The sequence below is a fragment of the Camelus bactrianus genome, chromosome 17 (genome assembly GCF_048773025.1).
Source record: "Camelus bactrianus isolate YW-2024 breed Bactrian camel chromosome 17, ASM4877302v1, whole genome shotgun sequence".
NCBI classification, from domain to species: Eukaryota; Metazoa; Chordata; class Mammalia; order Artiodactyla; family Camelidae; genus Camelus; species Camelus bactrianus.
The window spans coordinates 40,072,678-40,097,843 of NC_133555.1; the positions used below are offsets into that span (position 1 = coordinate 40,072,678).

The 25,166-nt window shown below is 47.8% G+C and overlaps 1 long non-coding RNA gene across 1 annotated transcript; it reads right to left on the bottom strand.

Annotated features, from left to right (window-relative positions):
- Positions 1-8,495: 8,495 nt before the first annotated feature.
- On the bottom strand, positions 8,496-24,511 carry LOC141573712 (uncharacterized). Its single transcript, XR_012499728.1, has 3 exons — positions 24,308-24,511; positions 16,411-16,524; positions 8,496-10,611 (listed from the first exon to the last, which is right to left on the bottom strand). It is a non-coding gene; the product is annotated as an uncharacterized LOC141573712 (long non-coding RNA).
- Positions 24,512-25,166: the final 655 nt, after the last annotated feature.

A 25,166-nucleotide genomic window follows, 5' to 3' on the forward strand; every position in this document is an offset into this window, starting at 1 on the left:
ATGTATTTATCTGGCAATGTTACCTCCTGGACATGACCTGAGACTTCCTACCCGTAGGCAGTCCCCAACCAGCAGCCACATGAATCACCTTAGGAGTGGAGCCTCCAGCCCCAGTCAAGGCTCTAGACGACTGTGGTCAAGGTAGAAACCTTGGCTGCAACTTCTCAAAAGACCCCAAGTCAGAACCACTCAGCTGAGCCACTTTTAAATTCCTGGTCACAAACCATAAGAGATAATAAATGATGGTGGCTGTTTCAGGTTCCCAAGTTTTGGGGTGATTTGTTATGCAGCATTACATAACTGATACATGCCACAAAACTTTATTGAGCCTCTCTTAGCCCTTCTGGGCTCCTGTAACAAAAGATCACAGACTGAGTGACTTATAAACAACAGAAATTTACTTTCTCACAGTTCTGGAGGCTGGGACCTCAGAGATCAAAGCACTGGCAGAGTCTGTGTCTGTTGAGGGCCCAGTTCCTGGTTCATACATGGCTGTATTTTCCCTGTGTCCTCACATGGCAGAAAGGCTAGGGAGCTCGGGGGTGGGGGGGCTCTCTTTTACAAGGACACGAATCCCATTCATGAGGGCTCCACCTTCATGACCTAATCACCTCCCAAAGACCCCACCTCCCAATACCATCACCACCCAATACCAGGGCTGCATGTGCCCTGGGGATTAGGAATCAACATATGAATGGAGGGGAGGCAAACATTCCGTCTATAGCAGAGCCCTTCCTCAGGGCCAGGGCCAGTGTCCACAAAGATGACTAAGGCAGAGTTTCTGGCCTCAGAGTCAGGTGGGGAAGATGATGCAGACAGGATTTGTTTACACTATAATCTAATAAAGGTACAACAACAGCCTGCAGGAAGGTATGACTCATTCTGTCAAGGGAGGTTCCTAAAAGAGGTGAGTTTTGCGGTGGGTATTTCAGGAAATTCTAGTTCCCAAGCAGGTGGAAGAAAGGTAGGGAGACCAGATGGGTGGGTGTTCCAGACAGACAAAACAGGGAGCTACAAGAAGTTTACTTTCACTGAAACACAGTATACATGAATGGAGGCCCTGGAGATGAGGCTGAAGCAGAAGGCAACACGAGACTGTGCAAAGCCTAAGAGTCTGTTGTTAGTCTGTTAAAAGTCTGTTGTCACCAATAAGAGATGGTGATGCTCTGGGCTTGGGCAGTAGCCATGGGCTGGAGAGGAGGCAGGACAAAACTGACAGGGCTCAGTTGGCAACAGCAGCTGCTCCACTGAGTGCTGAGTGAGTAATGGATGGATGGACGTTGGCTGAGTCAAGCAGGGCTGTGTGTGCATTGATTTGAGTGACTGTGGCTGGTTATTCCCTCAAATAGGAATTAGAGGTAGGTTTCTGCATAGTGCATGTGAACCAAGAAGTTCAAATATCTGAAATTCCTGGGGTTTGAAACCCATCTTTCATCCAGAAGGCATACCTGTGACTCTGGCAAGCCATTGATATTTTCCAGGGACATCGAGCTGAGACAACACAGGAGATCTGCAGAGCAGCAGCCTCAGTGACTCATCCTTTTGCAGTCCAAGCGCTGTGCAGAAAGCCTCTGGATACAGTGGAAGAGCTGGGAGTGCTAGGAGAAAAGGACAAGGTGGGACAGTGGGGTTGAGTTCACAACTCTCATCACAATAACTGAAAACTTCATTCCTGCTGGAGCAGTATAGTTATGAGAAGTAAATCTGCTTTTTAAAGGGGGGGGGGGTGCGCGGGTGTGTGCGCGCGCGCATGTGTGTGCGTACACGCGCGTGCGTGCGTGCGTGCGCGCGCGTCTCTGGGTAGAGCAGGGCTCGAAGGGCCTTTGCTTTAGAAGCCCGGCCATTGGTACAGAGGTGAAACCAAGGATGATAAAAGGTGTGACAGAGAAAGAGACAAAGATTTCTTAGAGCTACCCTTCAAACAAAAGGAAACTAATGTTTAGCAAACGCTTCCCAGGAGCTATATGGGTATCACCTCCTTTAATCCTCAGAGTAATTCCAAAGTTAGGAGTGACTAGCTCCATCTCTCAAAGTCACGCAAGGCAGAAATTATAGAGCTGAAATTCGAGTTCAGGCCACAAACTATGGAACCTCTACATCATTACAGTCAAGGACAGGCCCTTGAAGGATTTAGAATCCCCTCCCTTCCTCTTTTATCTGCAGCCCGAGACTCTCCCAGTGGACCACACGTTGACAGGATGGACTAGACAGCTGGAGGGCGGCAGAACTGGGGCACTTTCATGCATAAGCCCCTTTCCTTTCCTTTCCCAAGGCCTCAGGGCACTGGCCTCCTGGAGGCCAGCACCTTTGCCCCCGACTCAAAGGTATCCTGGATTTATTTAAGGAGTCTTTTTGATGTCCTTGGGCACCATTGCTTCAGAGGTCAGGAATTCCAAAAACCAGCATTTACTGAACACGGACTATTTTCCAGATTGTGGCAAACAATTACCTGCATCATCACACTTAACCCTCTAAGGTCGGTACCTTTAGTTCCCCGTATTTTACAATAAAGGGGTATAAATGAGGCTCAAGGGGTGGAATAAGGGGTCCCAGAGCCTGACCCCAGCACCCAAGCTCTCAAGCACTGAGCTTGGCTGCCCCCGAGGGAAAGAGAAATGGGTCATCCTTTCCTGGGCAGGATGTTCCCTCTGGGTTCCTTTCTTAGTGCCCTCAGGAGGGAGCAGACCCAGTGTCCACTAGCGAGCAGCAGGAAGAAGCATTAGCTGCCTTACCGCTGTTGGGCTGGGCAGCCTCCCGGCATTCCGGTCCGCCTCCACCCAAGCGCCTTTTTCTGAGCTGTGAGGTCAGGGCTGACCTCTGCTGGCTGAGCTTCTCCAGGGTGGAAGCGCGTGGCATGCGTGTAGTGTGACCGTGCGTGCACGTGTGGACGTCGGTTGGCGTGCGTGCGCATCTGCGTGCTAGGAGTCAGCACGTCTCCTGGGCACCTACCCACCATGCCGACTGCTGGCACCTCGCAGAGTACCAGCGGGCTCCTGGCAATCATGTGACCCATCTCCATTCCCCTTTTCCCTTCGGGAGAAATCTCAGGGGCTCAGAATGGTGACCAGCTTTCCCAAGGTCACAGAGCAAGACAGCCGGTAGCTGTTTGCGATTTCGATAACCCCCCCTTTCCAGTTTGCAGTGACCCAAGACCTCTGTGTCTCTTCCTTCCCTGGGAGCCTGCACAGCTCAAGCCGGATGGTGCCTCTTTACCCAGAACCAAGCCCCATCTCCTAAAAGAGCCTCCTTCCCATCCTGCCCTGCCCTCAAACTGCTCCAGGAGTAGAAGGCCCGGCAAGAGTTTTTGAGGCTGTCAGACTTGACCTTCCTGGCGTTGAGACCCCTCCTTCCCGAACCTCACCTTGGGGTACGTTGCCAAGTCAGCCAGGTCAACGCTGTGACCCAGGGGATGGGCGTCAGTTCGAGGGTCCTCACAGCCCCGCCCTTGCCCCTGGGCTCTAGCCGCAGATGGGAACAAAGGCAGGGCTCTCCTTTTTCCACACAAGCCTGAGCATTAGTCTGAGGCGTGAAAAGCCTGGTCTTCGATGGATTGAAACAATTCCTCTGTAATCACTGCAGCTAACAGCCTGGGCTCTATTTTTACAATCCTTGCTTCAGATCTCTTCCAGGCTTTCCTGGGAGCTTGCTAAGTCAGACCGTACCCAGGAGAATCCGGGGGCAGCTCGCCAAGCAGAGCCATGGGAGGGGGGCCTCCCAGTGGGCCTTGCATCACTCTCTCCTCTTCCACACCTCCCAGAGACAGGGAGGGCCAGCTCTGGGACCCGCCAGGGCCACAATCGTTGAAGGCTGACCGTTCAGTGACTGGATTTGGCTAAATCTACTTGTCAGAACCTGGAGCCTCTTCTGTGGGCCAGGCTCTGTGATGTGAACCAGGACTCTGAAGACTGGTGCAAAGCCTGGTGTGACAGGTGAGGACACTGAGCGTGGACAGGGTCCAGGTCTCTCCTGGCACAGCTTTCCTTCCTGCCCCACAGCACCTCTTGCAAGAGGCCACAATGGTTCTTTCCGCACCGTCTCCTCCTGCTTTCCCTCAACTCCAACTTCCCTTCTTTTATTTTTTTGTTAAGAGATGATGTGGAGCCAATCTCCAAGCAGATTTGCAGTGGTATACACAAACACCTGCAGTACAAGACATCAACGATGTGAAGAAACTGGGCAATGAAGAGAGGAAAAAAGCAGAACAAAATTTTCCTCAGAATTGTGGACTTTTTTTTTTTTTTGCAAACCATCTATACATGAGTTGCAGTGGAGAGCATTATGACAGGAATATAGGTGATCTAGGGGAGTAGTAATATTTGAGGTTTTAATAAGGGATCTGCATTCAGAAGAGAGAGAAATACCATTTGGCCAGAAAAGAAAGCAAATAACACGGGCAAATACACAGTGCCATTGACCCCACCCTCATCAGGAGAGCACGCTTGGAAGGTTTTCTTGATGAAAGGGAGGGTTTAAGTTAATCCTGTCTTGCATTTCTTCCTGTCTCCTTTTTGAGCATTGATACCAATTTAGATTTTTGCAAGACAGCTGACTATGGTTTAGATTTTCCTAGACAACTTTGGAGTAGAAAGAAATTGGTGTATTTGGGAGTAAAAGTCTCCTAAGGGCCTAGAGACTTAGCTTTTATTTCCTGTTGTTTTCATGGCATTTAGGTTGCTCTTGTTTCATAATTATATCTACATGGTTTAAAAAAATTTTCAACTCATCAACGCTCCTTTTTGTACACTGATTGGATAAATAAGTTAGAGCGATATTAAGAAAGTTGGGTAGGTATGGTGGGTAATGGTGGCTGCAAAGTTGGAAAGGTTTATGCTTAATTCAGTAAGAAATAGGAAGCTTTGTGTGCTTAGTGCAAGAAGTGATCAACAGCTAGTGTCTTTAAAGCTTAGCACACAGCAGCCCTCTGTAACCTCCAATTTCTTTACCCAACGTGAAATGGTAGACCCTTAACTTGGTTGGCTCACACGCACTGTCTCTTTAACTTCTTATAGAGAAAACATCTCTAAAGTGTGGAGTTCTCCTCTGAGGCACCTAAAAGAAATGGGCGGAAGTGGCCTTCGCTGATCTCTGGGTTTTGAATGACATCAGCTCTACCTAGATTACCGGGGAAACAGCAGAACCATTTCCTTAGCAGGTTTTAAGGGAATTTGTTTAGACAGATCCAGGAAATACAATTTGATAACAGGGTTTATCTCACCCTCCACTGTCAAATTAGAATCTTTTCCAGAGTGAGGAATGCAGTCAAGAATTTCGGTATGAGTTAAAGTGTATAACTGCACAGGAAGGAATCACTGACTTCATTTCTCATTGGTTACTAGGAAGCAGGTGTTCTAAGGCTGGAGAAAAAAAAGAGGGCAAAGGGCAGAGGAACCCCCTTCTCAGTTCCCCCTACATAATGTTTGGAATCTGAGCTTACCCTGGGTGAGGGAGACCTTTCGTCTTTGATACAGTCTATACAAGCATTTTATGTCAGCTGGACCCTGACTTTTAAGTAGGACCCACAAACCAGCAGCAGTAGCACCTGGGAGCTTGTTAGAAATGCAGACCTTGGACCCCACCTGACACCTGCTGAGTCAGAATTCCCCACTAACAAGATGCCCTGGGGATGAGCGTGCACCTTAAAGTTTGAGAAGCCCTGGTCTAGATGAATCTGTGGTTATGAGGCAGTAACTCTGCCACCGTTTTTATTGGAAATGGTGACAAGAAGGCGGTGATTAGCTCTCACTGCTGACTCCTGGGTTTCCTCTGAGGTCAACAGTGTGGCCACTTTTCCTCTCTCTCTATCAAATGTTGCTTGGCCTTTTGCTGTGGGAATTATTGGAGTAGGAGGGGTGAGGAGGAGTCTGTCCAAACCACATGGATTTATCAACCTTGCTTTCCAGTAGGCAACAGTCCAGGTTTCCTGATCAATGAAAGACTGTCTCCCCCACAACCCTTGCTGTGTTCAGGTGGCTTCTTAACATCCCTACTGGATCCGGGCGGGCACAGTGAGGACAGGGGCATGCCAAAACAGAATGTTGGCTGGTTGGTGATATTGAACTTCCACTTGGGAAAAAGACTGACTATAGGAAATGTCATTACCTTTGAATCCCCCAGTTCTGCAAATGTGTATTAAATCACACAGGGCTGGGCTGGTTGGTTGGTCTTCATGCAAGCTGTGAAGGAAAGGTCTGCTAACAAAACAAACAGATTAAACAAAAATGCAGGTGGCATGTTCAGACATCTTAGGGAATCTTTTTCAAGCCCTTTAGCAAAGGCTGAATGGAAATCAACAGTGAGTTAGAATATTTACCTATTGAAGCAGCTGGTGTTTAACTTTGTTCTGTTTTGTTTTGTTTTTTAGACAGGGAAAAAATATTTTTAGGTCTTAATCACAGCAGAAGAAAAGGGAGTTCTTTTAGGTCAAGGTGGGCTGTGAGACCCTTGTGTGGGCAAGCTCTGATGTCCTCTGACCTTATCCCTCCTTCACAGCCGGTGCTGGCTCCTCCAGCACCTCTGCAGAGACCTGGGGTGCCAGGGAGGCCAGTTTAGAAGCCACCAATCCAACAGGCATGACCTATATTTGGAGCTATTTGGAGCTAAGCAGGTAGAGGTACTGTGCATGCTTTACAGGAACGAGACTGTTTTTGAACAAAACATCCTCTAACCGTGGCTTTTCTTTCACCAGAGACTTATCTCCATTCAAATATCTTTTCCAATTAGCCCAAACAACTGGGGCTCTGCAAATAAAACAAGTACAGAGGAGGGGTGGGAGAGACAAAAGGAGTCCGGGGTGCAAGTCTGGAAGAGCAGCAAAGTGAAGGACAGAGATTCCCTGGGTCTGTGTCAGGAAAGGAGGCAGAAGGGAACAGCAGGCACAGAGTTAAGAGGTTTGAAATGGCTATTCCCAGGAGCCAACCGGAACACATTTTCAAATGCACTGAGCCAACCAGGAGTATGGAGCAAACGCATGTGCCACGTGTACCCTGGAGGTTGTTCCAGATTACATGGTCCCAGGGCGGGAGACTGAGGTCCAGCAAGGAGGTGCCTCTGGCTAAGGAGCTACAGCCCCTGCACACCCATACTTGGATCCACCACCCAGGCTGGAATGCCAGGCAGCACAGACCAGGGACCCCGGTCTTGTTGCTCTGATCCTGACTGAAGGGCACGCTGAGGGACAGCCTGACCAGCATTCCCAAGCAGCTGCTGTGGTCAGTGTCCCCAGGCCCTCTGAAGACTGCGGACCCTTCCATCCTCCCGTCTCCACGTGGCCGCCATGATTTACCACTAACGTGCTCTGGGAGACGGGTGGATTTAAGTGGTCAAGGGTGCTTGGGGGTTTGTATTCTTTGACTAAGTCTCTCCTTCTCTACATGTTGGTGTGTCTGCTTCTCAAGACCAGGGCACACACCGTCTGCTTCCCGGGGTCACACTGTGCTGGGGAGGAGCAGAAGGGAGGATGAGAAGTAGGGCGGGAGTGCGGGTGGAGACAGCAGGGATTCTAGACTGATTTCTGGTTCTAGTCTCAGCAGTGACCAGCCTTCTTCGTCACCCTCAGCAGCGGCGTGCCCCGTGTCTCGGGAGCTGGTGGCACCCATCTGCCTTATCGGGCTCCCTCTGCAGCTCTGAACGCTCCCTTCCCCCGTCACAAAGGGAGGCAGCAGTAAGCTTTCAAGATTTCCCTGATGGGAAGCTGCAACTCTTCTATCACTTTCTTTCTGTTTATTTGGAACCATGTTCCGGAAATACTCAACCTACACAAAAACGGACTAGTATACTTGGGTACAAGTCACACAAGTGTCACCGTTTTGCTAATCTCATTTTATCTATATCCACTTTTTTTCCCTACAGCATTTAAAAGCAAATCTCAGCGATTTCATTTCATCATAAATAAATAAATATTATTATATATTATAAATATAATTTATAAACTATAAATATATAAATTTATATAATTTACATAGTATTATATATTATATATCCTATATATTGATTCTATATCTATACCCACCACAGAGATAAAGATTTTTGTGTTCATCATATTCATAATATATTATCACCAAGATTATCTAATAACCTGTCTTTGTTCAAATTTCCCAGATTATTTTTTTAAAAATTCTTAACTACTGGTTTGATGCACTCAGGATTCAAACTAGGTGTGCACATTATGTTTTTTTAAGTATCTTTCTTAAGTCTCTCTTAAGCTATTCCAGTTTCTCCTCCCCCCTGTTCTCAATGTTATTTGTGTATTAGAGAAGTCCAGCCCCTTGTCCCATAGAATTTCCCGTTTTCTGTATTGGGCTTCTTTCTTCCTCATGACGCTGTTTAGCACGATCTCCTGGATTTCCTGTAAACTGGCAGTTACACCCAGGTGCTTGATTAAATCCAGGTTTAATTCTTTCTGGCAAGAAGACTTCTCAGGGAGCGCCATGGTGTACTTCCAACAGCACTATATGAGGAGACACATGATGCCCATGGCGACTTCTTAGCTCACATCCTTATTTTTTTTTTTTATTTTGGGGGGGGGGGGAATTGGGAGTTTTGAGGGGTGTTGTTTTTTGTTTGTTTTTGTAGGGGGAGGTGATTAGGTTTATTTATTTATTTTAATGGAGGTACTGGGGACTGAACCCAGGACCTCATGCATGCTAGACATGCGCTCTACCACTGAACTATACCCTCCTTCACCTCACATCCTTATTAAATGCATAAAGTTTCCTAAACTCTATATACATTCCTTGAGTCACAATCTGGCCCCACTTGTAGGTTCTCACCACTGACTTTAAGTTTTAGCCCCAGAACCGAGATAAAATACTGGGGACTCCCAGCAGCAGAACCACCTTGAGATCAGCAGGTATAATAACACAGGAGACTAGTCCTTAAGTTTCACTTATTGTCCATATTTATCATTATACCATGCTGTTGATTTTTAACCTCTGGAACAATGACAAAGTTCTGCTTGAAATGAAAACAGTACATGGCTTGTGTTATATACTTGTCCTCAGAGCTGTAGGGAGTCAGGCATGTACTTATAAACAAAGCAATCACATTCACACATGTAAGTTACTGATACCAGTAAACAATGTGCAAGCCTGCATACTTCAGTTAAAAATTCCCAGCTACATCTAAACAAGTTTGTATAAATTGATTAACCGCAATTCCTAGCTGCAATAATGCTTAATTATTGTTCTGGAACTTACGGCTGTAGTTTTGGGAGCTAGATCCAAAAATGTCCTCCATCTTGCCAAGACTTTCTGTTGGTGTCTCCAGAAATTCAGGCAGATATTAGAGGGCTCTGGTATCTCAAAGCCTAATGCTTCTGCAAGGGCAAAGAACAAGCCACTTGTAAGATCAGCCCAGATTCTGCTGGCCTGCCTTCCTTCTACCCAGGAACTGCCTCACTTGTTAGGGAAAGTTCACCCAACCACTCAAATTAAATGGATGCAAATCTCACAATCAGGGACTTAGCATCTACATGTAGTCACAAATATCTTATGTGCAGACCTGCCTTCTGGAAACATGATCAATTCATAGAGGAGATGGGGTCCCTCTTCTGGATGTATTTTGAGTTTTATGAAGAGTCCCTCGGGTATCTGGAGTCCCCAAGGGACCTGGGTTATCAAGCACTGGAAGGGAATATTTATCAATCGCTCCCAAGTTAGATCATCTTTGCAGAAGAAACTGGTGTGTTTACTGTGCTCCTAGAGTCACATCTGATTTGGGCCCTGGACTTGGCTCCGGTGGCTGCCTTGGGAGGTTGAATCCAGAGAAAACTTCTGGAGCAGGGCCACGCTGTCACAATCTGCTGATGAATCCACGAGCAGGTTTCCAGGGCCCTTCTCCAGGTCCTGGGGCAAGTCCTCTTCATGTGTCAGTTTTTCCACTATCAGGGGGATAACAGCAGCCTACAGGGGAGGGAAAAAAATGACTGGAAACGCCACGCAAGAGTGTTTACCAACACATTACTCATGAGTCCCTGAGCCTGGAGGCTCCTGTCACCCAGGGAGGAGAGCTTTATTTCCCTATCCACGATCAGGAAGACACTCACCCCTCATGGCTTCATCAGCACCTCCCCCCGCTTCCAGACCAAGGCAGACAGAGTTGGTGGGCAACTGCTGGGGAAGCTGGCTGTCTTTGTGAGGGAGGAAGGCTGCTCCGAGCCATGGCTGATGGGCCTGCACAGTGGAATTTTTCTCCCTTTTTATCCAGACTGAAACGCGCTCCTTCCTGGCAGGCAGACAGGCCCACTCTTCCAAGTCCACAGGAAAGTTCTGTTTTGACAAGCACACGCATTCTTTTTCAGAAAGCCACAGAGGCAACCGCCTGGGTAGCAGACAGACCCACTCCCTTCCAGCCCAGGAGGTGAGAACCCTTTCATGAGCCACAGAGTGGAGCAGCAGCCGGGCCGGCTGAGGCAGCCCCGGAAAGTACACGACTCCCATTCTGTGGCTTCTAGCTCCAGAACGTCCTTCCTCTCGCACATCCAAACACTGGCAGGGCTCTTTGTCTGGCGCTGGGACCCGAGGGAGCAGGAGGTTGGCAGGAGTCATGAGGCATTTTTCTGTGGGCTTTGGTTTCCTGGCCAGTTGAACCCGATCCAACGATTGTCCCAAGGTTCTGCCAGATAAAACAAGGAGAGAGCTTTTCTAGATGCCTGGTGACTAAGGGGGGGGGGGGGGGAACGGCACAGCAGAATGGGGGGAGGGGCACCCAAGTCCCTGCAGAGGCCATGGCTCAGGAGACCCCTCCCAAGCAAGGGCCCTGCCTCTGCCCCCTGGATGTGCAGTGGCCTTGAGAGACCCTGACCTTCAGCCAAATGCCTGGCACCCAGGCCAGACCGTTCTGCCCCTGGCACAGGGCCTTGATCTTAGCTCCGTTTGTGACTGAAAGTCAAATTCCCTGGAACACAGGGTTAGCGTTTTCAGCAAACTAATCTCATTTGCGATATGCAATATTCTGAGCAGTCTCGGCCCTACCCAGGAGTTGTCTAGAAGTCTGCTTCCCTGAGCTGATATCAAGGGTGGTGTAAGTGCGTCCAAAGTACGTCCCTGCCTGAAGAACTGCCCGTCCACTTTGCCTGAACTTTCTACCCTTGGAGCCACTACCTGGGAGTCACTAAAGCATCATCTTCAAAAAGTTCTATTTCAAAGGCACATATTCAGTTCATTATTCTGCCCTCGTTAAAACACATAAATACTTGCAGGCAAATTATAAAATATCTGTAGACTTAACTCCCCTGGGGGATGCAGTGGCTAATCCCATCCCTCCTTCCCAGAGAGCAGCTGCATCTCTTTGAGAGGGGAAGCCAAGGACAGATATCTGCTCTGGGACCCCCTTCCCCCATCACCCCGGTTCCATATTCCTCTACTTCTTCAATGGTCCCTGAAGATCCTCCTTCCACATCAGCCTCAACACACCCACACCGCACTATTTTCTAGCGTCTGAACTGAGGAGCTAAACACAGACGCTGTTCAAGATCTAGTATTTAAATCATGGAGACTGTCTGTCTTGGTTACAGTTTGGCAGTTCTATTTTTGCTGCTCTGTTATTTTCGTACCTAAGCGTGATTGCCTAGATCTCTGAAATGTTGAAAATTTAGGAGGAGCTCATTTCTCCTGAAAGATAGGGGTTCTATTATATTTTTTTTTTTGCAAAAAAAAAAAGTCTTTGAAGTCTTCCTCCAAAGTGCCTGAGTTCCGCCCTGCAGAGGTGGATGGGGGAGAGGGTGAGAGCTCTGGACGGGCCAGACAAGGACACCATTCAGGCTGCTGGTGGCCGAAGGGATTCTGATTACTCCAGGCCCTCCCCACTGCGGTCACTTGAGGTCTCCCTCTGTCGAATGCATCTCTGGCTCTGACAGTTTTGCTCTGACCACAAAGCGTGGCTTTGCCAATGCTAAGTGTTTAATTATTTCACTTTCATTAAGTCTAAGTTGCTCATTGTCTTCTTGTCTCCCAGCTCTTCAAAACCCAACCTGAAGGGTATTTGAGACCCAGGGCTTAAGATCAATGCAGAAGGTCTAGGCTTCTAAGCTACTGCTACCTCTAGATACATGCATAAAAAAGAATAAAACAAACTTATTTTCTAGGAAGCTTAAGGTTTTCCAATGATTTTCACTTTCGTTTTTTTTAACGAAGGAAGGGTAGGGAAGGCAGAACCGTGGGGTCCACTGGAGGAAAGAGACAGAAGGGAGCGTGGGGCCAGGTTAGGCCAGAACCATTGGTATAGATGGTCTGGCAGGGGCAGCACTGGACATCATCCACACTGGCCGGAGTGCAGCACAAGCCTCGGAGCCTCGGCGCACCATGTGGGCAGCTTCAGCCTGTTTTACCTGCGAGACCAGACCACAGATGACCTCAGGGAGTGACCGAGTTCAAGGTGAAGCTTCTTTGCGTGGCCACAAGTCCCAGAGACAGGAGCACAGACCAAAAGGGCAGACAGAGACAAGGGCTAGGGGCCTAGAAGCTGGCGTGAAAACCAGGCAACAAAGATCCCGGCAACGGACATTCTAGCTGGAAGCTTCCCTCTAACCCTCGTCAGCTGCCGAGAGTGTGGATGGTAAGCTGTTGGGACAAGACGGCTGAGTCAGAGGGAGGAAGAAAACCCCCATTTTCTGGTAGAGAGAGTCTATTCTGGTAGGTAGAGTCTGGGCACAAGGAGGGTTTCAGGTTATGCTTTAGGAACGAATGAACCTTCAAAGCCTAACACGTTTAGCCCTTTGCGGCTCTATAGGCGTACGTGCCCCTTCTGTGGCCCTCCCACGTCCACTTAGCCCAGACCCATCCTTGAGTCGGATAAAGACAGTGGCTGTAAACGTGACAGGAGTCGACCCGCCGACACACGTCCTGCATCTGGGGTGCCCACGGCGGGCCAGGGGGCTGCTCCTCTGACCAGGGTCCGTCTTGCTCCTTCTCTGCCTTGTTTCCAAACTTCATTCATTTAATCAATAAAGTTATTCAACAATGACCCTATGCTTTGGGCCACACGAGACAGAACTGGTCCCTGTCTTCATAGACCTTACAGTCTGGTGGGGGTTTCAGACACTAAGGAGGCAAGCAAACAAAACTGATGACAAATTCTTACCAATTACGTTCATGGCTTTGAGGACAAAAGCTAGGATGCTACGAGAGAGAACAAGCGGGGTTACCTACTTTGAAGAGCCTACGTGAAGGTGCTGAGTCAAGAGGAGCTGGAGGCATCGCAGAACCGAAGCAAGGGAGGCACAGCGCGAAAGCAGCCCAGGTCATGATTAAGAGAGTGAAACTACTGGCGAAGAATCCAGAAAGGCTTGGGAGGGTTTAAACAGGGCAAGTGATGCAACCCAAGCTGCACCTCAGAAAGCTCACTCTGGCCGCCGTCCAGGAAGACAAGTGAGGGCCGCTGCGTAAATCAGGACAGGCGATGGCGGTGGGAAGGACGCTGAGAGGTCCAGACCCCAGGGACGTTTTGGAAGTTAAACTGACGGTATTTGGTACAAGGCTGGATATGACTCAGGACCCCAGAGCCTTTAGACGAACTTTCATCACCTTTCTGGCCTGCTCCGGGAGCCCGTAAAAGCTGGCTCACGCGTCGGTGCCCAGCTTCTAAATTAACCCAGGCCACTTTCCACTTGCACATATCTGCCCCTCCTAATTCTCAGCTTTACGGAGCCTGAAGCCTCTCCTTTTTTCTTTAGTGCCCTGGTTCTCACTGAGTCAGGGATCTTCCTTCCGTATGTTAAGATTTACCCTGACACCTGCTCCAGGGTGATCCAGAATGTGGGTCTAGATATTCACGGCCCTCCACTGTGGGCAAGGTGCGTCCCCACCCAGCCCCATCACCTATGGGCCTACCTGGCTGGATCTGACCCTTATCAACCCCTACCCACCCCCTAATCCTGTACAGCCCTGACATGCCGCCTACCTTTTCCAGAATGTCCATTTTATCGGGACATTATACTCCAGCCATTGACTGGGCCTGCTCCAGTCTGGATGCAACCCTCAGATCCATCCCTGTGCCATTGGTCTCCTGTTTCCAAGTTTCTTCCCACCCTGAAAACTCTTCCTCTATCTTGTGGCCTAGATTAGACCTTCCATTCCTGTTCTCCTTCTAAGACATCACTAATCCAGACTGAAACCAACCTGCCAAGTCCCTCTGGCTTGCTGGCTTCTGTCCTGGGTGGTGACTGAACTAAAGGCAGGGTGGTCACAGTCTGAATGTATTACCCGGCTTAGTGTTGGCCAGACCAAAGTTCTTCCTATGCAATAAGATGCTGGCCTGACACCTTGCCACACCCGCCCCAGTTACAACAATGGGAGCATCACACAATGAACATGCCTAGGTACGTACACAGGCTGACTCTTATATATATACATATATATATGTATACACACATACCTGTGTGTGTTTATTCCCATGTATTCATAGATGACTGCAATGGCACTGATCTGTTTTTATACTACAATTATTTTACTGTAATCATCTGAGGCTGTATTTTTTGACTTTATGAATTCAAACTCAAAGATGTGGAGAGATCCACATCATTAGGTAGAGTCATGAACGGATCACAGGTGATATATCCCTGGATTGGTTCCTCTCCAGTCTTGCTTCCATCTTCCTGTACAGAATTTTTCAGGTAGCCTTTCTTTAAAAAAAATAATAACAGTGTACCCAACTGCCATAGTTCCCCATTTCCCCAAAGAGAACTCTTTCCTTGGTTCATCTGCATTTTTCTTGTGGTTCATAACTTCTTACTTTTTTATCAGTTATCTGTGGTTACAATAATACTGCATAACACACAACTTCAAAATCTAGAATAATAAGCATTGATTTAGTTCACAGGTCTGTGTGCCAGCGATTTAGGCTGAACTGGCTAAGAAGTTCTGGTCTCCGAACTCACTAACTTATCTGACTATTGGCTCATGTTGGCAGGGATGACTCAGCTCTAGAACCCTGTTCATGTCCCGTCCTCCAGCAGGCTAGACTGGGCATGTTGTCATGGTGGTGACAAAGGGCAAAAGCAGAAATGCAAATGGAAACATGTAAGCGCTCTTTCAAGTATCTGCTTGGGTCACACCTACTAACATCCCATTGGATAAAACAGGTCACGTGGCTGGATGCAGAGAGGGAGGGAGGTCATCAGAGGTCATAGCAAGGTGTATGACTATAGGGAGTGAGGAATTCAGGACATGGATGTGATCGCTCAACCACATCTGCGCTCTTCCTTTTCTTTCTTTTTTTTTTTTTTTTTTTGCTTCTTGGTAAAGGATGAGAGCTCATCTGATTAGGAATTTGGCTTGATTTAATATTGGAGAATCACTGTCAATTTTTCCTTGATACATTTTAAATTTACATACAAAAAATTCACCTTTTTTTGTTGTATAGTTCTATAATTTTTAACACTTGCACAGACTGGTGTAATCACTACCACAAATAAGATATGGAATAGTTCCACCACCCTTTAAAGTTTCCCTAGGTCACTGCTATTTTGAAAGCTCATGTCTGGATGCTTCGTCCCAAACAAAACTGGTAGTTTTGAATGAAAAAAGTTAAAACTTCGGCAGTGCCTCTGGAGTATTCTGTAGCCCAAACTTGAGATTTAGCTCAGAAAATGCCTGCGTCAAAAGGGTTAGCCATCATATGGAACGCCTTGTGAAAACTAGGTTACAAGAAATTTAAAAATCAAGCCTAAGGGATCTCAGCTTGGAAGAGATCTCTACTCCACCATCTTACAAAAAAAATACTAAATCCCTGAGGGGTTTGAGTGCATCTTCAAAGGGAGAGAGAAAGGGAGAGAACAGGAACCCAAGTCTCTTGCTCAGTCCAGTGTTCTTTCTGTTGCTCAAAGCTTCTTTGGCCACTGGCCACTCATCTCTTTATACTATTTATCTCTGCCTTTTGTCTTCTTACCATCTGGTCCAGTGGGAATGGATTGGCCTCTCAGTGCTCGGTTTTCTTAATTTTTCTCGTAGATGCTGAAGGCATTATTTTTTCCTCCAAGGAGGCCTATTTGGTGCCAAGTGATTTGAGGTGCCTCCCCTAGGTTTGCAGAGGGAGCGAGGTTTTTGTGCCTGGAAAATTTAATACACAATTTGATCTTTGCTACTCTACTGAACTCCTACTGAGTTCTCGTTTCCTTATCTCGTAGCTCTCCCAGCTGCCAGGTAATTTGATCTGGATTTGTCTTATCAGTCCGAGGCCAGCAAGCAGGTGATGAATGAGGGGTAGGGAGGCAGCTGTCTCTTCTTTGAAGCCATGGCATTTTTGGAAGGGACTCTGTGTGTGTGTGTGTGTGTGTGTGTGTGTGTGTGTGTGTGTGTGTGTGTGTGTGTGTTTGTGTGTGTGTGTAGCAGTTGCTAGAAATGGAGGTAAAACTCAGTCCTACACTTCTTGGTCCCCGGCCTGCAGTGTTCTTTGTCTTTACTCCCTCCAACTCACCTGGAGGTGACTTTCATCTTGAGGAGTCTTGGCATTTGTGAGACTTTGCAGCGGCCTGGTCATTGCGGCTCTCCTCCCAGAGGACAGAATTTCCCTGGCATGACACTGGTCGATCTGAAAACAAGAGCTTCCACTTATAAATCATGTTCATACTCTCAAGCTGGGTGTGGAATGGTGCAGCAGGTGGATTATACAACCTCCCCGAACAGAAGCCCTGCTGGTACCATGATGGTGCTGCCCCCGGGTAACCTGGCTAGGTCGTGAGCTTCAGATGTGAGATTAAAGGATCAAGGAGAAGCTGTTGAGTCATGGCATCTGACCCACTTAAACTTGTTATACTCTCTTCAAGAATCTGATACGTCCCTTGAGAGGCATCGCCTCTGTGTTGTATCTCTCCTGCACGACTGCAGGAAGAATGCCCTCTATTTCTGCTGGAATAAAAAAAAAAAAAGCAGGGAAGATGGACTCTAGACTAATGGATATTGAGACCCAGCTGGACAAAGCGCTGTGAGGATGGAGCCACCAGGCTGACTCTGTAGGGTACCACTGCCGCCATAGCCTAAATAGAAATGCACCCAGCCCCCCCCCCCACACACACATGACACCTCAGCATCCCTGTGCCTTGAGGGGTACGATGTCATCAAGCCAGTCAACCATCATTTAGGGGAGTCCTTTCAAGGCTTTCCATCCCTGCTCCCTGGCTCACTTTCCCTCTGCTGCTGTCACCAGGATGTCAGCACCCAAATGAATGCAAGGCCCCAACCCAAGCAAGCATCAACTGGACTGTCAGCCCAGTGAATGACCCACCCCGGGGACCTGCTGTGATGGCCCTGCCTCAGCTGTCACCTTCCCGTGGCCTTCCACTTTCCCCAAGAATGCAGAGCTGCTGAAAACAGCAGTTAGCTTCTCCCCGAGGAAGGAAAAGCTTGTGTGCAAGGTCACATCAACACGGGGCCTGAAAAAGCTCTCCCCTCCCCCACCCCACAAACTCTGCTGCACCTTATCCTCGCTTCAAGCTAAGGACCTCTAAATCCAGCCACAATAGTAATCCTGGGATGGCAGGAAAATGCTCAGCCCAGAAAACATCCTCTGCAGTGCCACCGCCGGCACCAGTGAAGGACGCGGAGTTAAATCGAAAAGGAATTTGAATGACAAAGTGACACGCTGTCCATCTCAGCTAATGATGGGACAGGCTGGTCCTCCATCACTGGCAAGGCAGAACTGCCAGGCCTAGATCTGTATTTAAAAGCTCTTTCGCACGGTTTCAAGTCACCAGCTCAGCTCAATATCTAAAACAAAGAGAATGAATTATGGAACAGGACGAAGGGAGCTTGTTAATTTTCTCACTGATGCACTGTGAAATGAAAGCTTTATTCTAAGAATGGTATATCCTCCGGGCTCTCTCCCAAGAGACGCTGACAAACCCAAATGTCCTTACTGTTTCCTTTACCCCCTACTTTATGGCTTTTTCGATACACAGTTATAAAATATGTATATTTCATGGTATGTCTGTATCCACAGGACTCGGGGAATTCAAGTCTGTGATTCCCTTTAGGGCTTCCTAGACAATCAGGACTACTTAGGCGATGTTACTGGTGAACACACACACACACAGACACAGACACAGACGCACATTAGATTGTGTGCAGCAGGTCTGTATATATTAGAGAGACATCCATGCAGGCTACTCGCTATTGTCCGTGCTGGGGAGCTACAGCCCATCTCCAATTGGAACCCAATGAAATAATCATAATAATTTTGCCTTCATGTATCACCTTTCATCAGGGAGGATGAAAGGACTTCGCAAACCGTGGGTTCCTCTTTGATCCAGGCTCCTATCTGGTGCACCAATCTCCATTGTGTATTCTGCCCCTACCCCACAGATGGGCTTCCCATTGACGGTAATTGAACTTCCATATGCACAGCACCAAGAGGCAGCCTCCTGTCCGCTGCCAGGAAAGAGAGGGCTGCTTCCAGAGGGGCTGCGGTGGCTGTTCTGCATTTGTGACGGGGCAGGGATGGTAAACGTGGGGAAAGAGGGAAGGCATGCTCAGCTGCAACTTTAGTTTTGAGAGAGGATGCCTAACGGCAGGTGGAGGAACATGCCAGGCAGCAATAAAACAAATCTCCAGAATGTACGTGTTGCCTAAGGCTCTGCTCTTAGCTGTCTTCTCATCCACACCCAGGGCTTTTGCTCTTAGCATTATGGGAAGGACTCTGAGACACAGATCCCAGGCTCAAACTCTCCCCTGGGTCTAGCCAGGCATCTCCAGCTGTCTCCTGGGCATTTCCAGCCACATATTTTGCTGGAACTTCAAACTCAACTTCTGCCAAATATAATGTATGATTCTTCCTCCTTCGCTCTCAGTAGCCTCCTTCCCTGCCCTTCCTACATGTAGTTGCTGGAGTGAGAGGGAGCCGCGAGTGAGTCAGGATCTGTGTTCTCGTGGGCCTTGTGTTTTGGAGACCGGGTGGGGGGAGGGGAAAATGCAATAATCAAGTAATACATGGAGAGAAGAGTCAGGGAGTGATGGGTTAGGTGGTGACAAGTGAGGGTGTGGACCATCTTGGACGGTTGTCAACACTGGCCTCTCTCTCTAGGTGGGGGACCAGGGAGAAAGGCCTTCCAGGTGGAGGGAAGAGCAAGACTCTGAGGCACGAATGAGATGTGCCGGTTTGGGGAACAGAAGAGGTGCTGCAGCGCCTACTGGCGGGTGGCAAGAGGGGGAATGGGAGGAGGAGAGGTGGGACAGGTGGGCAGGGACCAGATGAGGCCGGATTTGCAGTGTGGAGTTGGGATTTTAATCTGGGTGCCATTCAAAGCAGAGGAGGGTTTTCGGCAGGGGCTCTGGGAGCAGACGCCCCTTACTGGCATCCCTCAGCTGAGCCTGTAAGTCCCTTTGACGCATCCCTGTATCACACACCTCTCACTTTCCACACGGGCAGTGTCTAACGGGGAGCGAGGGCAAGGCTTTGTAATCCTCCAACTCCCCACGTCTCCCCTCCAGGGTCTCGGACAGAGTCGTCTGTGTTCAAAAGGACTGGCAGTCAAACGGAAAACAAAGCATCCCTTTTGTGATCACTGGGAAAGCACCAGATACCCCTAAGGCCGTGAATGTGGCTTAGGCTAGCGGACCAAAGAGTAGCTTGCTTTCTCATATTCTGAGAACTCAAACCTAGGGACCCACCTGCTCAGGCATGTCTGTTGGGGGAGGGGGTGAGTGTGGGGCGGGGGAATGGACACTGGCTGGTGCACCCACCTCTCAGCAGCTGTGAGTGTTGGCTGCTAAGGGATCACAGCTGTTTCCTCCACCAAAGAATTCCCTCGGGAGGCTAAATCTCCCCACCAGGGGCAGTGGACAGCCCATGACCCACTGACATGTGGGTACCAGAGGCCAGCCCCTCACCTCCGGGTAAGACATGTCTATGTGAGGTTCATGCTCCAGAGCTCCCGTGGATCAGGCCAAAGCAGCCTCCAGCGGAGACCCCATCCTCCCTGCTCTGCCCTCTGCTCTGCCTGGCTCCCTCCTTCCCTTTCCCCTGAGGGCATCCTCTCAACAAGCCACACACCCTTGATCGCCTCCTCAGGCTCTACTTCTGGGGAAGGTAACCTAAGACATGTGGAGATATAGCCAGACCTCCTAAGGATCCTGGACTTCAGCTCTCTGCAAAATTTTTCGTTCACCTGTCTCCTTTAAATCCACTGAACAAACAGCTAGACGTGCTTCCTACACTCAGGGACATGAGAAACCCAATGGGAACAGCCCAGCCTGCGCAGAGAATACTAACAGGGGGAAAGGCAGACATTACACAGGTAAACGCATCCATTTGGATACACTGTGGCCAGGCGGGTCTTCCTCTTTGTAATGGGATTGTTTGCCTCTGAGGCCGAATTTCCAGGATGACGGAGGAGGGGGAGTAAACTGGGAAGCCGCATAACCACCAGCCACCAGAACCTCTCTTCTGCTTTGGGAGCTGCGGGGATGAAGTTGGGATTAGGGGTCAAAATGGTATCAGTATCACCATCTCCACTGAGCTGAGTCTTGCCAGTGAACCCACACAGGGAGGTCGTTAAAGGGGAGAGGACACTGCAGGAGGCTCCTTGAGGTTTTTCTATATGCTTTACGTTTTTTTAAAAAACTTGCTCTTTTCAAGGCCCAGAATCAGCAAAGAAATACTGAAGAAAAAGAATGAAGCTGGAGGACCCTCCCAGACTTCAGACAATACTGTAGAGCTAGTGATCAAAACAGCGTGATACTGGCACAAAAACAGACACATACAGAGCAATGGATCAGAACAGAGGGCCCAGAAATAAACCCACACACTTAGGGTCAATTAATCTTCGACAAAAAGAGGCAACAATACACAATGGAGAAAAGAGAGCCTCTTCAGTAAGTGGTGCTGGGAAAACTGGACAGCCTCATGTAAATCAGTGAAGTCAGAACACTCCCTCACACCGTACACAAAAATAAACTCAAAATGGCTTAAAGACTTAAACATAAGACAAGACACTGTAAACCTCTTAGAAGAAAACGTAGGCAAAACATTTTCTTGCATAAATCTTAGCAATGTTCTCCTAGGGCAGTCTACCCAGGCAATAGAAATAAAAGCAAAAATAAACAAATGGGACCTAATTAAATGTATAAGCTTCTGCACTGCAAAGGAAACCATAAGCAAAAGGAGAAGACAACCTACGGAACAGGAGAAAATATTTGCAAACAATGCAACTGACAAAGGCTTAACTTCCAAAATATATAAACAGCTCATACAACTCAATAACAACAACAAAAATACACAACTCAATCAAGAAATGGGCAGAAGATCCAAACAAACATTTTTTCAGTGAAGATACATAAATGGCTAACAGGCACAGGAAAAAATGCTTAATATTGCTAAGTATCAGAGACATGCAAATCAAAACTCCCATGAAGTATCACCTCACACCAGTCAGAATGGCCATCATTGAAAAGTCTACAAACAATAAATGCTGGAGAGGCTGTAGAGAAAAGGGAACCCTCCTACATTGCTAGTGGGAATGTAGTTTGGTGCAGTCATTATGGAAAACAGTCTGGAGATTCCTCAAAAAATTAAAAATAGACTTACCATATGATCTAGCAATCCCACTCCTGGGCATATATCTGGAGGAAACTCTAACTCAAAAAGATGCATGCAACCCAGTGTTCACAGCAGCACTATTTACAATAGTCAAGACATGGAAACCACCCAAATGTCCATCAACAGATGACTGGGTAAGGAAGATGTGCTGTGTATACACACACACATACATACAATGGAATACTACTCAGCCATAAGAAAATAAAATAATGCCATTTGCAGCAACATGGATGGACCTAGAGATTACTATATTAAATAAGCCAGAAAGAGAAAGAAAAATTCCATTTGATATCACTTATATGTGGAATCTAAGAAATGAGAGAAATGAACTTATTTACAAAGTAGAAACAGACTCATAGATACAGAAAACAAGCTTGTGGTTACTTGTGGGGAAGCAGGGGTGGAGGGATAAATTGGGAGTTCGAGATTTGCAGATACTAACTACTGTATATAAAATAGATAAACAACAAGGTCCTACTGTACAGCACAGGGAACTATATTCAATACCTTGTAACAACCTATAATGAAAAAGAATATGAAAAGGAATATACATATATAACTGAATCACTATGCTGTACACTAGAAACTAACACAGCATTGTAAATCAATTATACTTCAAATAATAAATAAATACTCTAAAAAAAAAAAAAAAAAACCTTGCTCTTTTCAGCCTCTCAGGAGGGTCTCCTACCCATAGGGGATATGGCTGCCTCCCAGAAAAATCTGGCCAAGATTTCAACCACAGCCTACAAAATCCTAAACAGATCAGGCCCACCAGCCCACGCTGCTTGTGAACTGAGGTTCATGCTGAAGTTCCTGTTGTTCAAGGTGAATGTTCCAGCCATTCCTGGGGTCTTCTAGGGAGGTTTTATCCTGCCAAAGATGTCTTTTTGTCCTGGGACCCATGGCCACATTACTAGGCTGAGATTTTCCTGTGTCCACGGGGTTCTCCTGCTCTGAATAGCACTAGTCATCTCCTGTGCCTCAGTTTCCCCCCTGGAGGAGGTCGAGGAGAGCTGCTGGCCGACATTTGTTCAGGTCACTCTGAGGGGTGCAGCCCGAGGAAGACCTCCCTGAATGCAGCCAGATGCCAGAAGCCTCTGTTAGTGCTTGCTGATGGAAGAGATCGCTTAGGGCCAGGGCCAGTGTCATACACACGTGCCCTGTGCAGTTAGTCAAGGCTCCCCACTCAGAATAGCCTCGTGTTTGGTTTAAGGCTCTTGGTTTAATGGTCAGCAGTGGGAGAAGAGAGGAGAGGTAGGGGCAGGGAAAATCCTGCTTGATTGTCAACAGAACCAGCTCTGTCTTCTCTTGCTCTGGCAGATGTGTGGAGCTGACGTTTTTCTCAGGGAGCTCTTGTGGGCTCCTTGGAGGTTTCCTGCCAGCCCTTCCCTGGGAGTTGCCTTCCTCCAAACAGATGTTTTTCTGTTCTGAGAGTCAGGCGAGGTTCCTTCCTTCCACAACCCCTAGAGATCCAGTGTTCCCCCTTGGCCCCTGGGGGCTCTGCTGAGCTGAGCCCAGACAAAGCCCACTCTTCCTCTCATCTGCAGAGCCCACCTCCACCCAACTCTGTCCCCTCAGTCTTGCGGTCATGGACCACTTTGTCTCTGCAGTAAGACACCGATCTTTCCTTCCACGTGTCCAAAGACAGGCCACACATGTCACAGCTTTCTGAGTGGCCCCCGTGGAAGCCCCCTCGCTAAATCTGCGGCAAAAATACCCCTCTTTACCATATCCCCCTGAGTGGAGTGAGACGTCTCACGTCACGGCAACAGCTTTCTCCGAAAATAAATAAATACACACACACAACACACACACATCCCTTAAAAATTCTCTCTACTCTTTTGGTGTATTTTTTTTTATACAAAATACAGGCGAGCGGTGGGTGAGAGAGGACTCAGGAGTTACGAAACCCGTTCTTGACAATTCACTTTGTAATTTTTACATGAGGCATCTGGCTTTGGAATTTCACACTATTGTGTCTCACTGTCTCTCGGGGAACTTCAATATTAAGACCTTGTTACACGCAAGGCCCTGGATTAAGCACCGTAAGTTGAGTAACGTATTATTTACACAGCCCTGTGGAGTTTATGAAGCATCACAGGGAACGTACCTCAAATGGTTCTCCCAACAGCCCTGCAATAGACATTATGATGTCCATGGTTTACAGGTAAATCCTCTGAGATTCAGTTGGCTGTGTGGGTGGCCCTGGTCACTTAGCTACTAAATGGGATGACGGGGGCAGAGACTCACTCCCAGGTCTTCTTCCTCCCAACTGCTCATTCTGCCTTGGCGTCTCTGCCCAGGAAACAGACGTGGATGTTGGTGACCATGACAGCAGCCTCCAGTCTGAACTCTATGAGGGATGGAGGCTACGGGTATGAAAAAATGCTTTGCAAATTGTAAAACAGAGGACCAGCGGAGTGCGTTACTATTTATGTGGTTATTACCTTTAGCTTCAAGGTCATCTGGGTTGACTGTTTAGGATGCTGGAGTCCACAGCCACCTGCAATGGTTATCCCACTACTGGACTTTGGACAACTCTGAACACGGTCTACCCTTGTCTCTGCCTCATGTGCCCTGTTGTTTTGTGTATTTGGGGGACCCTGCCCACAATGGAAGTTTACTTTTCCCGCCTCTCAGTACCTCAGGCCTCTGCTTACTCTCTCACCTAATTACCTTGTCTTCACAAAGATGAGAAAGTTAAGGCAAAATGTCAAATCCCAGCTAGGTTCCCAGTTTTCATCCTTTCAATGGACTTTCAGAGAACATAGCGTCTTACCTGGTCAGGTCCCACCCTTGTCATTCAGTCCCAAAGAGTGTCCAGCATGGTGGACAAGGAGACAAAGGCATGAGATCAGGCTTCTGGGAGAAATTCATGCGCGGGCAAGATCTTGCATCTTCAGACCTTACACCAGATGCCCATCTACAGAAGACTGCCCTGGCCTTGAGTGGAAGCAGCTTTGCACTTGCTGAGGACATTGCGAATGATCTACAAAAGTTATCAAAAGGGTGGCAAAACTCAGGTTAAGGAAACAGTGGGCAAGAACTAGAAAAAAAGATAACATTTAGTACCTAATGCATTTAGTAGATGCTAAGCACTTTCATGCATAATTTTTTAACCCAACACTAAGCTCACGGGTCTATGGGGGTGGGTATAATTATTTCCATTCTTCAAATCAGGAAACCAGGGTGTAGAGAAGTTATGTAACTAGTCCAAGGTCACATAAAAGTGACAGACCCAGGATTCGAGGCTGCATCTTTGTGAGTTTGAAGCTCATGCTGTTAATCATTATGCTGCGTGTGACCTGACCCTGTAAGGACACTGGAGAGGAAAATTACAGATGTATCAATGCGGGTAAAACCATAAAGGCTATTTTAAAGAAAGAATAAAGCACATTTGTTCCAAAGTTCCACCAGTGAATATGCCATGAAAATGTGTATAATTCTTCTAGAGTCTCCTCTTCCAGAGTTTCCCAAGCACTCTACCTTGGCTCATAATGTAAATAATGGCTCTTCAGTTGAAGTTTTGCAAGCGAAAGCATCTTTAAAAGAACTCTGGATGTGTTACAGAAAAGTGATTTTTCCAAAAACACACATTCCTTTAAAATTTCATTCTGAGGGGCAGTCAGGAGGCCTCC